Below are 14831 nucleotides of genomic sequence, written 5' to 3' on the forward strand. Positions count from 1 at the left end.
CTTGTGTTGGCAGGTGGCGGGGAGAGAGCCTGCACCGACCCCTAGCGACAGCTGGGGAGGAAGAACCCGGACCACCCCCCACCCCCACCCCGTCCCCATCGCAGTCTCCCTGCAGGGCTGTGGCCCCCAGACGACATCCCCACCAGGAGGGACATCCCCACTCGACCCCTGCCAGAAGCCACCACCACGGCAAGGCGGGCAGAGTGTCAGTCCCAGTCCACGGGCAGGGCAGGGGCGGGGGGCGGGGGTGGCATGCACTGAGCCGCAAGCCAGGCCGGGGAACCCTGAACTTCGACCAATGGAGAGACACGCCCTGGTCGGTGTGAAAGAACGTGCGAGCCCGCGGGCGCAGAGGGCGGGAGGCCGACGAGCACGCTGGGGGCCAGACCAGAGCCCAAGCCCCCACGTCGCTGTCCACCCAAAACCTAATAAACAAATTCCGCGCGGCCTCTCTTTAGGAAACACCTGTCGTCCCCCACCCGTCCCCACACCCGGAGAGTGTCCTCCCCAGCCCAGCCTTCTCGGGGCTGCGAGCGGGAGCACCGCTCCCCCTAGTGTCCGCCGCCGCAGCCTGCGGGCGTCGCAGCGTCCTCTGTCCAAGCGGCAGCCCCCAAAGCGGCGGAAGTGGGAAATTGCAAACCCCTTCTCTGACTTTTGCCTGGACCCGCAGTCCTCACACCATCGCCTGCGAGGCTGGGCGCGTCCGAACCAGCTTCCAACAGCGGCCAGACAAAAGTGACTTAAGTCTCAGGTCTCAAAAGCACCTTGCGTGGGATCCATCCGCCCAGACATACTCCACGGACACACGGGACTCTGCACTGCGTTCCTGGTGCGGCTGTGCCTGTGACAGCAAGGGACAGACGTCAGAGAATGGTGCATCAGTAGAGGACCGGCACGCCGGGCTTGGCTGCTGGAATGTTCTACGGTGTTCTAAACACAGCAGCACACCCGTGTTCACCGCAGCACCGGTCCCAAAGCCCAAGGGTGGGCGACCCAAACCTGCCAGCAGGTGAACGGGTTAGAGACAAGAATCTCCTACACACAGTGGAATAGTACTCGGCCTTCAAAACGAAGGGCGTTCTTTTTATTTTAAGATTTTATTTATTTATTTGACAGACAGATCACAAGGAGGCAGAGAGGCAGGCAGAGAGAGAGGAGGAAGCAGGCTCCCGCTGAGCAGAGAGCCCGATGCGGGGCCCGATCCCAGCACCCTGGGATCCTGACCTGAGCCGAAGGCAGAGGCTTAACCCACTGAGCCCCCCAGGCGCCCCCGTATTGTGCACTCTTAACGCCAAAACAGAGCAGACACACACGCGGTGGCTCGTGACCACACGGATAAGCCCCAGGGGCACGGCTACTCCTGGGGAGGCCACGGGGGCGGGCGAGAGCCAGCAGGGCTCCTCATGGTGAATTCTGGACCATGGGAATAAGTTTACCCACATGTGAAGTCATGAACTAAAACCAAAATGCAAAGAACAAAGATGTGGAGCCCAGCCACTCTGGAGAACAGCGTGGAAGGTCGACAGAAAGTTGAGACTAGAGCTGCCCTACGACCCAGCCATCGCACTACTGGGTATTTACCCTAAAGATACAAACGTAGAGATCCGAAGGGGCACGTGCACCCGAATGTTTATAGCAGCAACGTCCACAATAGCCAAACTATGGAAAGACCCTAGATGTCCAACAACAGATGAGTGGATAGAGAAGATGTGGTGTATATACAATGGAATACTATGCAGCCATCAAAAGAAATGAAATCTTCCCATTTGCGATGATGTGGATGGAACTAGAGGGCATTCTGCTGAGCGAAGTAAGTCAACCAGAGAAAGACAATTATCATATGATGTTACTTATATGTGGAATTTAAGAAACGAAACAGATGACCATAGGGGAAAGGAGGGAAAATAAGATAAGAAGAAATCAGAGAGGGAGACAAACCATGAGAGACTCTTAACTCGAGGGCTGCTGGCGGGGAGGGTGGGGGGACGGGGTACCTGGGGGATGGGCATTCAGGAGGGCACGTGCTGTGATGAGCACTAGTGTTCCATAAGACTGTTGAATCCCTGACCTCCACCTCTGCAACCAATAAATTATATGTTAATTGATTGAATTTAAATAAAAACAAATTAAATTTTAAAAAAAGATGTAGAGCCTGCTATGGAAGGTCATATGTGTGTGAGTGTGTGTGTGTGTGTGTGACCACCTTTACTCTGCCAGAAATAAGGGGTCCCAGGGGCCCGTACGCAAACCTGAAGCTAAGGGTTTAACTACATGGTCTGACAGATTACACAGGCTTGAAAGAACACACACACGTGTCTCTTTTGTTGCGACAAGGTTAACGGGTCCCCTTGAGAGCGCATAGGGAGGTCACCCCGGCAGGGCAGCGTGGCCGTGAAGAGGGCGGGCAAGACCCTTCCTTGTCCCTTCCTCCCCTTCCCACCCTCTGAGGCTGCATGTCAGGGCCGCCTGGGGCACGGACTCTGCCTTCCCCTTGAACGTCCCCGGGGAGTGAGACTCCCCCGGTCTCCTCGGACCCTGGCACAGTTGTGTTCTACCACACGGAACCACAGAATGAGGGTCTGAGAAAGGATGTTGGGAATCAACACGTCCAGCTCCATTTTACAGATCAGCAAACTGAGGCCCAGATGGAGGAAGGGACTTTACGGAGCTTTGTGGCCGGGACCACCCCCCACCTGGCTCTCACACATGGACCGGCCTGCGCTCAGCACGGCCCCTGTCTCATCACGGAGAATGCCAACGATGCCCGGGGTGGGTACACGTCGTGTCCCCATTTCACCAACGGGGACACTCCCTTGAGAATCGCACGTCCTGCCCGAGGCCTCCCAGTTCTCATAGGTTGGAGCCGGCATGAAGCCCTGGAGTGTGTGGTGGGAGGGGGTGTCCAGACAAGGCCCATGCTGACTCCTGGCCGAATACTGAGTGAGGGACGGTAACCCCAGGGAGCCCACCAACCCTAAACCTGCTTCTCCAGGCCAAACCTCTTCCTTCCATACCCTCGCCTCCACGGCCCAGCCGAGGGCCAGGGCCAGCTCCTCCTTCTCTCCAACCCCTCCTGAACCCCCAATCTAGCTGACACTCACCCTCCCGGGATCTGCTCCCCAGCCGTGTCCCCACGGCTGCCTCGTCCTCAACACAACAACCTCTGTTTTGTTTTGTTTTTTTTAAATCAGCTTTAGGGACACCTGGGGGTCTCAATCGGGTAAGCTGCTGCCTTCGGCTCAGGTCATGATCCCAGGGTCATGGGATCGAGTCCCGCATCGGGCTCTCTGCTCAGTGAGGAGCCTGCTTCTCCCTCTGCCTCTGCCTGCCTCTCTGCCTGAGTTTGCGCTCTCTCTCCTTCTCCCTATTTATGTTTAAATAAATAAAAATCTTTTTTAAAAATCAGCTTTATTGAGACATAATTCACATACCATAAAGTTCATCCTTCTAGAGTGTACACTTAGGTGGCTTTCAGACGATTCCCAGATGGCACAAATGACCAGTCAAATCCCAAGACATTGTTGTCACCCCAAAAAGAAACCCCACACCCATGACACTCCCTCCCCGGCCTCCCTCCTGCCTCCCCCCAGCCCCCAACAACCACTGATCCAAGCTTCTGCCTCGTGGGCTGCTTTCTGGCTGTGGGGACGCACGCAAGAGCCCATGCACAAGCTTGTGTGAGATTGGAGGCCGTTGCGACATCAGCAGGTCCCGGTGACGCACTCCACTTCTGAGACTTAACCACGGAGACGGGGTCTCAATTCTCTTCTCATGCGCACGTTCCGGGGCAGCTACTGATTTTGGGACAGCGTCCAGCCTGGGTGTCCCAGACCTCTTGACACGCGGGGGGCAGCCTCTGAGGCCGCCAGCCTCCCCCTGCCCCTGGCTCCAGGCCTGCTTGCTGCCCCTGTCCCTGCACTGTCCCCACACTGTCCCTTCCCAGCTCTTCACGTCTGGGAACCTCAGCTCCCGTATCATGACCTTGGGTGGCCTCCCCCGCCCGCCTGTCTTGGCTGCCAGGGTCCCCCTCCTGTGCACACCAGCGCCCCCAAGTGCCCGTTCCTCCTCTGGGCAGCTCGGAGCCGGCTCTGACACGACTTCGCACTTTTTCTTGTTTGTTCTTTTCTCTTGCCCAGGATGTGGGCTCCCTGAGGACAGGGACCGGCTCTCACTCATCCTGGGACCCCGGGTGCCTCCCACAAAGCCTGCTTCTTCGGAGGTACTCGGTAAGCACGTCATGAATGAAGGAACGGAGAACGGGGGGCCGGAAGGGCCCAGCATCCCCACCCCGCAGAGCGGCTTTCCCTAGAGTGTGGGTCTGGCTGTCGAAGTGGCATCATCCTGTGTGGTGTGTCCCGGTGGGCGTTTGCTCACTGGTGGAGGGGCTGGTGATTCTGACTTCTGTGGGGTTTTCTCCTGCGTCGTCGGAGCACATCTGTCCGTCCGTCCTGGAGGGAGGTCCGTCCTTCCTCAGGTCTGGGAGACTGGATGCTGTAGGGCGTGCGTGCTGCGTACGCGCACTCACCCCCATCTCCCTTCTCCTCGAAACGTAAACGACAGTGAAGAGACACGCCGTGCTGGTTCGGGGAGGAGCCTCGGAAGCAGCCAAGGCAAAGCCAACGTTAGTAACGGAACCTGGATCCTGGGGGGGCCTGCCCTCTGCACGGGCGGGCGTAGCGCCGCGGGCTCCAGGGTGCAGCAGGGGCCGCCGTAGGGTGACTGCGCAGGGTGGCCGGTCCCAGACGGCGACAGTGCAGGGCCCCCGGGCCCTCGGCTCCAAGTGACACCACTGTTCTGCCAACTGCCCTGGATGTCCCTAACTCAGGGAGACTTGCTGCCGCGTGTCGTGTCCAAGAGCCACACAATAGGCAAGTCTTCGAACAACCTCCCGCAGGATGCGTGTGTCGATGCCTCTGGAGCAGCCCGGGGCCGCCACCCTGGGAGTCCCTCTCCCCTGCTTCTGGCTCAGGGGGGTGAGCCCGGGCAGCTGCGTCCTGAGCAGGTGTGAGCCCGATCTGATGGGAGGGGTCCCCGACCGCATGCCGAACGACAGGGACCTGGCCAGGGTTCTTAACCCAAACCCACAGTCCCCAGACAGGCCGCGTGGTCGTGAACCCTCAGCAACATTGCACAGAATGGTGTGTTCACACAAAAACCTTTATTTAGACCTGGAAAGGGCCTCATGACCCAAACGAGGTTGAAATTCACCAATAAGCACGATGCCTGGTTTAAGTGTCTGCCTTCAGCTCAGGGTTGTGGGATCGAACCCCACATCAGGCTCCCTGCTGAGTGGGGGTTCAGTTTAACTTCCTGTCTGTGCCCCCAACATTGTGCTCCTCTCTGAAATAAAAAATATATATATTTATATATTTATGTTTATATATATTCTTATATTTTTAATATAATATATATATATATATAAAAATTCACCAATAACCGGGAGCAACTGGATGGCTCAGTGGGTTAAACCTCTGCCTTCAGCTCAGGTCATGACCTCAGGGTCCTGGGATCGAGCCCCGCATCAGGCTCCCTGTTCCATCTGTCTCTCTCTGCCTGCCTCTCTGCCTACTTCTGATCTCTGTCTGTCAAATAAATAAATAAAATCTTTTTAAAATTTTTTTTAAAAATTAAAATTTAAAAAATTTTTTTGGATTCCAATAACCATAAGTAGTTTACATTCACCATGATTTTCTCCCCCTGCCCCCCACCAGTGGTGAGACACACACACACACACACACACCCCCCCCGTGAGCCCACCTTCTCAGGCTCTGAAATCTGCTTGAGAAATGTATCTCACTCCAGTTAGGCTAACTTTTTCCTAAATGTAAGAATTGTTTGCTTGGGACGCCCGGGTGGCTGTTGGTAAAGCAGCTGCCTCCAGCTCAGGTCATGATCCCGGGGTCCTGGGATTGAGCCCCGTATTGGGCTCCCTGCTCAGATGGGGGCCTGCTTCTCCCTCTGCCTGCCGCTCCCTGTTTGTGATCTCTCTCTCTCTGTCAAATAAAGAAATACAATCTTTAAAAGAAAAAGGAATTAGGGGCACCTGGGTGGCTCAGTGGGTTAAAGCCTCTGCCTGCGGCTGGGGTCATGGTCTCAGGGTCCTGGGATCGAGCCCACATCAGACTCTCTGCTCAGCGGAGAGCCTGCTTCCCCTCTCTCTCTCTGCCTGCTTGTGATCTCTCTCTCTGCCGAAAATCCCAAAATCCCCCCACCTCCCTCACTGAGATAAGCCCAGAGCCCTGGGTCTCAGAAGCCCCAAGAGGGCCCAGGATTTCTCTATTGACCAAACCAGGCCTTGTTCCAGGACCTTCTGGCTGACAGGGGACACATGCAGGAGCCATCGGGCCCCGGTCTCCTGCTGGAGATCTGTGGGGTGACACTGGCTGGCGACAGGTTGGGAGGTTCTTAGAAGATGAAGGTCACTGAGAGGATCCCACCCCCTGGTCTAGTCACAGCACCCGGCGTTTGTCTCCCACCTCAAATGGAACTTCTGCGGTCTCTGATAAGAGCTGTCCCCCTGGGGCCCCGGGGAGGGACACCGTGCTCTTGCGGGGACCGGCCTCAGCTCACTCAAGGCTCTCAACCCTCCTGCTTGGGAAAAGCCTTGTGTCAATTCTTCTACGTCTCTTTACCTCCCATGCCCACCCCCAGGCTAAGCCAGCTTCCCCTCCAGAACCCAGACCTGCCTGGCTCCCCCGTGGCCTCCAGCCAGGGGCCAGACGATGGCAGCAAAGCTCCCTGGTGACCGCCTCTTCCAAGGTGGCAGATAGTGGTCTCAGGGGCCCCCAAGAGGCCTGTGCAGGCGAGTCTCTGGGCAGCCCTCCGTGTCTGCGGTCATACTGAACGAATCCAGCAACTACAGGTCCTGGTCTGAGAGAGAAAACCAGGCTTGCTTCAGAGTAAAAGCAGAACCACAGACACGCTTCGTGCCTGGGCCATTGGGGTCACACAGCAGGAGACAGAAACCACACAGTCATGTGAAAAGGGAAAGTTCATTTGGAAGAATGATCCACAGGGCCCTGAAGTGACAGTTGGGAGCAACAGTTTCAGAGATCGCTGGGGTACAAGACTAGCAGATGTGGGGAGCAGCACTCGGGCTGCCAGGAAAGACCCCCTCCCCACCCAGGCCTCATAGGAGAGGCCCAGAGTGGCCCCAGGGTGGCTGGCTGCATGCTGGACTCACTGACGGCATCACCAATGGCACAGCTAGAGGTCTGGCCTCTGGGGTGCTGGGCAGCTGCCACAGGACGTGCTGTGTGTCAGGGCCCTTTGTCAAGTCCCCCCAAAGGATGCCAGGAGAAGCAGCATGTGGGAGGCGCCATATCCCATCACTCCACTCTGGACGCTGGAAGAGACGCCAAGGGGAGATGCTGGCCACAGCATGTTGCTGGTGTTGTGCACTGCACCAGAACTGGGAAGAGAAAAGCTTCCCCTCCACTGTGCCAAGTACTGATGGGGCTCACCAGCACCCCAGCTGGCAGAGGAAAGCCCTGGGCAGAGCCACTTCCATTATCTGGAGCAGCCAAAGGGTGGATTCGAAGCTCAGAGGCAAGAAGCTGAGAGCAGACGCAAGCCCCACCCAGCCCAAGCCCATCCCTACGTCCCGTCATTCCTCGGACACCTGTGAGCATCTCTGGGTGCAGGGCTGGAGCTAGGGCACCAGGGACAAAGGTGTCTGAGACCCCAGCGAGAGCTGCCAGATTTAGGACATAAAAGCGAAGGACAAAATTTCAGATAAACGGTGGATACATTTTTAATATAAATCCCTTGTGATATTTGGAACATACTTGGACTAAACAATTATTCATTGTTTACCTGAAATTCAAATTTAGCCGAGCATCCTGTATTTTCCTGGGTACCCCGAGCCCAGCATGGCTCTTGGGGACAGAGTTTGACAGACACAGCGAGTCCAGAGTCCGCATCTCTCTCCTCTGTCCACAAGAGCAACCATCAGGGCCGGGACTGATCGATTCCGGGCTTACTCCCTGCTCCCGGCACTCCAGTCCCTCAGGACCGGCCGGGGCCCCGACTTCTTCTGCAAAGTGTCAGCCGCACCGCACTGTGGTCCCCATCACTGCCCGTCCTTCAGTCCTGAACACGTCCAGGGGTCCTCCTCCTGAGCACCAGGCCTGAGTCCTGCGGGGCTGGATACATTTGGCCCTCAAACCATCCCGAGCAAAGAGAGAGCAGCACGAACATGCACGCTATATCACGTGGCCTCCCTCAGGGGTCCGCGGCAGGAGCCCCAGAGCAGACACGCTAACATCGCCCCAGTCAGATTCTCCCGCTAAGAGGAATTAACATCCCATAGGCACGACTGCGGGTGCTCCGGCTGATTTACACAGTCACGAAACGGTGCGTGACCCAGCACACTGACTACAGGCACTAATTTTCCAGTACTTCTTCCCAAGGACAACCTTCAGCGCAGTTTCAAACACACAGCGGCTCAAGAGAAGCTAAGGTTCATCCTCACGTGTGGGGAGCTGTCCCTGGGCCTGCTGCCCGCGGAGCCGCGGCTCGGGAAGAGGGCACCGCCGTGCTGCATGGCTGGAGTCCTGGGGTCGGAGGTGGACATAAGGGAGGACAGGTGTCTCGGTCACCAGGCAGCCCCTTGAGGACAGTGCTCTGCACATCTTCCCAAGTCACCAGTCTCAAAGCTAAGCCATCCCTCGAGCTCGGTGACCACCTGCTCCCTGATCAGTGTCATTGAAGCCAGCACTTACCAGGTCCCATGCTAATCTCCACACAGTCTATGGGAACGGCCCCTAGCGCCCACAGTTCCTCGTCTCTCTCATCCCTCCTTAGTCTTGTCTGTATCTAACCCATGCGGCGATTTCCCCATCACTCAAGGAAGTGTTCAGCCTGTCACTTTCCCTTAACTTAAACTGTGCTTGGTAAAACTTTGGAGTAAACAATGAGGTTTGCTCTCACCATATCCTCTTGTGGGCTGACTTCTTCTCCAGATTCAAGGTCCAGCAACATTTTAGATCAAAGTTGTGCCGAGCAGATGTTAGGGGAGCTCCCCAGACCAGCCGAGCACTAGCGACAGCGTAAGTGCCCATCCCGATCCTGCCACCTGTCACTAGGTTGATCGACCGACGGTCTCAGGAGGCCCTGCCCTGACAACCTCGGGAGCGTGCATTTACCCCGCCTGCAGAAATCATTCACATTTACTCTTCATGGGACAGAAAACTCCTCTCGCAAACTGGGGAAAAGCAGATGTTAGACACGTTACTTTTCCAAAGACATTCAGGAAGGGAGTGTGGGGAGCTAGCGAATCGTGCTGATAGAAAGGGGTTATCAAACCAGGCAAAAAACATGTCTTGGGTGTGTTTGTCTGCACAGTAGGACTGAGGGACATAGCACACACCACAGAACCAGCGGCTTTTCCCAATCACGCCTGGCTTTATCCAGAGCCAGCCTGTGCCCTGCGTCCTGAAACCCTAGCCAGCCCCTCCCTCAGCCATTCTAATGCCTCTCTGGAAATGCCAGCTGCCTTGTCTGCACCAAGACTCGTTTGGATAAAGGTTTTCATCTCCCACGATCAGAGCAAGCCCATCAGAGTGATTTTCAGTTGCTTCCTGACTGGAAGTTTTCCCTCCAACTGATATTCAGGCTGTTTTCTGTCACAACACTTCCTCAGTTCCCACAGCCAGGCTCCTCAATATTCATGGTCCCCTGTAAAGATCAGGTCTTCCTGCAAGATCCCAGCCGCCTACATGACCAGCAAACAGCCCTCAGCATCCGTGGGCTTTGTCCTCGCCAACTGCACTCATGCTACCCCTGAGCAGCGCCTTCTCCCTCCCACCAGGCGGTGTTTTCCGCATTTCTATGGTACTGGGTCGTCACAGGTGCTGTGGTACTGGGTCATCACGGGTGCTGTGGTACTGGGTCGTCATGGATGCTGTGGTACTGGGTCGTCACGGGTGCTGTGGTACTGGATTGTCATGGGTACTGGTGTACTGGGTCGTCATGGGTGCTGTGGTACTGGGTCATCACAGGTGCTGTGAAACTTCAGCTGCCATCCTTTGATTTCCTAAGTCCTCTTGAATCAAAGGCTGAAGAAACGGAGATAAAATTAAATGTCCTTATAACCAGCCGCCCACTGACACACACTTGAGGCAGGCAGAGTGGAACCCTCCTCCCGGAAACTCCCAATTGTCCTTTTTTTTTTTTTGAAGATTTTATTTATTTGACAGAGATCACAAGTAGGCAGAGAGGCAGGCAGAGAGAGAGGGGGAAGCAGGCTCCCCACTGATTGGAGAGCCCGATGCGGGGCTTGATCCCAGGGCTCTGCGACCATGACCGGAGCCAAAGGCAGAGGCTTTAACCCACTGAGCCACCCAGGCACCCCATCCGACGGTCTTAATGTCAATGCCTGGCTACAGGGAAAAATAACCTTAACTTGACAATGGCAAGGTCGTGGGTATCCCCTGCATCTTCTTTGGTGTATGAGAGTCCTTTTGGAGCTTCCCTTCCTTTTTTTCTCCCAACCCCGAAGTACACCATCAGTCACTCCTCGTGATCCCGGGGCAGCAGCTCTTCCAGCCTGCGGGTCCTGTCCCCGTCCTTCAGCAAAACCAACTTTTTGCACCAAAGACGTCTCAAGAATTCTTCCTTGGCTGTCAGCTCCGGACCTCACCAAACCTCTCCTATATTCAAAAACTACATCAGGCCCTCCTACCTTCCCCCAATTTCCATTGCTCAAGCCTGTCGCCCAAAAGCGGCCTCTAACAGCTCCTACTGTTGACAAGGACAGCATTTGACGTGTCCCTCCCACCGCACGCAACAGAGTGTCTTTCACTCTTTTTAACTCACTCATAGTGTGATTGAAACCCAGGTCACAAAAGGGGGGGGGGGTCAGCCCACGCAGATGAGGTCAGGTTTTGCAGCAAGTTGAATTTTGGCACCAACCTTACCAAAAACAAAAACAAAAAAAAGCAAAAAACAAACAACAACAAGAAAAAACAACAACCCCACAACTTTCTGTCTTCAGAGCTTTTTATATTTCAGAATCACAACCAAGACTGTGGTCTCTAACACAATGGAATCAAGGGGGAGGTAGAAGAGGGTCTTCCCAGCGCCCACAGCAGCCAAGAGAGCACCGTCAGGGGTGCGAGCAGCTCCCGGCGGAAGCCCTGCTGGGTAAGGGCCCAGCTCTGCGCCACTCTCCATGTGGGTGTGGCTGTTTCCATTCTCACATGGAGACGGAGTCAGAGAACTTCACATCTGAACAGTTACCTTCCCCCAGACTCATCTGTTCCACTCTAACCCCCAATGCGATGGTGGTATGTGGAGATGAGGTCTTTGGGAGGTGATTAGGTCTTGAAGGTGGAGCCTCCCTGATGGGCTTAGCTCCCTCTAAAAGGGACCCCAGAGGGCTCCCTCAGCCCTTCCGCAGTGAGGACACAGGGAGAAGGCAGCCATCCTTGAACTACCACAGGGCTCTCCCCGACACCGATCTGCTAGCACCTTCAACTTAGGCTTGCAGGCTCCAGGACTGTGGGAAATAAATTTCTACTGTTTATAAACCACTCAGGCCATGGTCCTTTTGTTTCAGCCGCCTAAGACTGGACATCGGTACCAGGAATGGGGTGCTGCAGGCAGAGGGAGAGGGAGAAACAGGCTCCCCGCTGAGCAGGGAGCCGGACGCAGGACTGAATCCTGCCACCTGAGCCAAAGGCAGCTGCTTTACTGACTGAACCAGCCAGGTGCCCTGAGGCTGGGCAAGTTTTGAGGTCGATGCTGGAAAAAGCCTTCACCACCATGAAGACCACTGCAGGCGATTCTGATGAGAACTCAGGAGAGGAGGGGAGCTGGCGGGAGAGCCCCCGTCTTCCTGGAGAGTGCCCAGGTGATCTTGAATGCAACGTTGCTGGAAACAAGGGTGGTGTCTCAGATGGAAATGGGGACCACGTTACCGGAAACTGGCGGAAAGGCCTTCCGTGCTATCCTGTAACAGTGCTGGACTGGACTGTGTTCTAGTGTTCCGTGGAAGGTGTGACTTGAGCGATGAAATTGGATCTTCGACTGAAGCTCTAAACAAAGTGTGGACTGTGTGGCTTGGCTTCTCCTGAGGGCTTATCTTGAATTGGAAATATCTTTTTTTTTTAAAGACTTTATTTATTTATTTGATAAAGAGAGCTCACAAGTAGGCAGAGAGGTAGGCAGAGGAAGAGGGGGAAGCAGACTCCCCACTGAGCAGAGAGCCTGCTGTGGGGCTCGATCCCAGGACCCTGAGATCATGACCTGAGCTGAAGGCAGAGGCTTAACCCACTGAGCCATCCAGGTGAAATGGAAATATTTTAAAGACAGAATTGTTAATCAGAAAAGAGGTAGAACTCTAAGATTTGGAAAAACTCCCAGCCTATCCACATTGCAAAAATGGAGAACACGAAGGATGTTTGACCATCGGTAAAAAGACTGGATGTTATTCTCCAAGACAAGAGGGAAGGACCCTGAGACCTTTGGAGACCATCAGAGCGAGGATTCCCTCACTGTGGCTCCAGGTGCTTCCCCAACCCCCACCCCAAGACCCCACCCCCTCCACAGAGTCCTGGAGGCTTGGCTGCCTTCACCTAGATTTCAAAGGATAGGGCCTCCAGGTAGAGATGTAACTCTGTGACCCCAGCTACAGAGGGTCAGCTTGAGGGCAGGGCCCTGGAACAGAGTTGCACCAGGGTGGGGCCGCCCTGTCTAGCAGAACTTGGGTCAGGATCCTCCTGCCCTAGTAGTCCCAGAAGGCAGAGGATCCAGGGAGGATTCTTCTGAAGCCTCAAACTCTTGCAGTTTTTCTTGTAGTAGTTTGGACTTGCTTGGCCTGGTCACCCCATCCTTCCTTCCAGCTGCTCCCCTTCGGGATAGGCATGTCTGTCCCGTGCCCACCCTTGCATTCGGGACAGCTTCACAGCTGGAGAGGTGCTGCCTCAGCATGAGCGTCCCTGGGGTCTCCCTGACCCCTGACTTAGAGGAGATTTAGATCGGACTTTGGACTCAGACTTGGGAGTTGATGCTGGAACGAGTTCCAACTTGGGCTGTTGGGATGGAGCAATTGTATTTCTCCTGCGAGAAGGATGTGACTTCTAGGGGCCAGCAGGGGAAGGCTAGGGTCTAAAGGTGCTCCCCTGACATTCATAGGCTGAAACTGCCCCCCCCAAAGGTGATGGCCGTAAGCAGCAGGGCCTCTGAGGGGTGATCAGGGTTGGGGGGAGCCCTCATGACTGGGGTCAGTGCCCTTAGGAAGAAGACCCCCCAGAAGCCCTCTTGCCCCTTCCCCGCTGTGAGGACACAGGGAGAAGATGACATCAGTGAATGAGGAGGGCTTTCAGCACTGTAGGGAACAAGATGGAGTTACTCATGTCAGGCAGCGACAGCAGCCCACCATATCGAGCTAAGACAGACCAGCACCAGCCAACCATACCCCAAAACCAACAACAGCAGAAGCGGAGGAGATCCACAGGGCCCAAGACTGATGACAGCCCTTTACAAAGGATTTCGCAGCAAACCGTCAGACTTCTGACCCTGACCCCTGCGTGTCTGACCACTTCAAACAGCAGCTGCTGCATGGGGCTCTGCCCAACTGATCTCCAGGAGGAACCGAGACCCTTCCCTGCTGGGACAGAAGCAGCAGTAAGCACCAGGAGGTGACCTGGACCGACGGAGACCTTATCTCCACGGTGCACTCACAGACTGATGTCGCATGGGGGTTGTTTGCTTCTACATCCTGTTCTGCCTAATGTGCTGTGTGGCCTGTCTCGTGCTGTGCTCTGTGTGGCCCAAAGGAAGCCAAGGTCAACACGTGGGGAGATGTCACTGAGTTTGGAATCCTGACCCTGCCTCATCAGCTCGTTAACCTTAAGGACCAAATAAAGTCGGTGTTGGGAAAGAAACTCCTGGTGTGAGCACCTTCATAGCACGCCCCTGACAACCACATGTGAAATCTGCTGGTGCCTAGATCTTAGACATCTAGCTTCCAGAAGTGTAAGACATACCTGTCTGTCATCCAGTCACCCCGTTTTTGGTCTTCAGTTATGGCAGCCTGAGTGGACGAAAACACTAGTATTGGTACTGTTGTGGTGACACAGGGGCAGAGTCCTGGCCAAGAGGAGCAGAGACAGTTGAGAGAAATCAAGGAATTAGAATGGATGGGAGGGTAAGGAAGACAGAAAACCAAGGACCACCCATGCAGACTTACGGTATGGATGACTAACAGCCACTAAAGGCTAGAGCAGGCGAAAGTCTGGAGTTGGGAGGAGAACATGAGATCAGATGGAAACACATTGAGCTCAAGGGCTTGGCAGACTCCTGAGTAGCAATCTCCCTTCTCAGTTGTGTTTGTGGTCCTGCCTCAGTAACAGGCGTACCAGCTATGCCCTCCAAATATTAGATAATGGATGGACGGATGAGTGAGTGGATGCGTGGATGGATGGATGGGTGGATGAGTGATGGATGAATGGGTGGATGATTTGATGGATCAATGAGTGATTGATAGATAGATGGATGGATGGGTGGATGGATGGATGGATGGGTGGATGGATGGATGGATGGATGGATGGGTGGGTGGATGGATGGATGGATGGGTGTGTGTGTGGATGGATTGGATGGATGGATGGATGGATGGATGGATGGGTGGATGGATGGATGGATGGATGGGTGGGTGGGTGGATGGATGGATGGGTGGGTGGATGGATGGATGGATGGATGGATGGATGGGTGGGTGGGTGGATGGATGGATGGATGGATGGATGGATGGGTGGGTGGATGGATGGATGGATGGGTGGGTGTGTGGATGGATGGGTGTGTGGATGGATGGATGGTTGGATGGATAGGTG

Source organism: Lontra canadensis, unplaced genomic scaffold, assembly GCF_010015895.1.
Source record: "Lontra canadensis isolate GAN:19392208 unplaced genomic scaffold, GSC_riverotter_1.0 scaffold29, whole genome shotgun sequence".
In the NCBI taxonomy this organism is placed as follows: Eukaryota; Metazoa; Chordata; class Mammalia; order Carnivora; family Mustelidae; genus Lontra; species Lontra canadensis.